Here is a 377-nt window from a genome sequence, read left to right on the forward strand (position 1 = left end):
GGAGCCGCGGCCACCAGAGAGCTTCGGCCGCTCCAGTCCCAGTCCTGGCCTCTCCGCGGCGCTTCCTGCTGCGAGTGCACCCGGAGGGTCTCTGCGGATTCCGGCCCAGGACCAAGAGACGCCGCGAGGTCCAAGGCCTTTAGGCGAGCCGCAGGCCCCAGTAGTGACTGCAGTGCCCATGTTTCCCAGCGCGAGGCACAGCTCAGCCTGCGGGGGTGGCGGGGAGGAAGTGAGAGCCCTCCCGGCTGCCCAGCTCAACTCTGGAGGACCCTACCGTGATGCACCCCCCTCCCACCTGTTGAGACCTCTTCCCGGAGAGGAGGAGATTGAGGAGCTGCAAGCCCCAGTCCTGTTTGATAGGGGCCTACATTAGGAAA

This window comes from Neophocaena asiaeorientalis, unplaced genomic scaffold, assembly GCF_003031525.2.
Source record: "Neophocaena asiaeorientalis asiaeorientalis breed wild unplaced genomic scaffold, Neophocaena_asiaeorientalis_V1.1 scaffold429, whole genome shotgun sequence".
Taxonomy (NCBI): domain Eukaryota; kingdom Metazoa; phylum Chordata; class Mammalia; order Artiodactyla; family Phocoenidae; genus Neophocaena; species Neophocaena asiaeorientalis.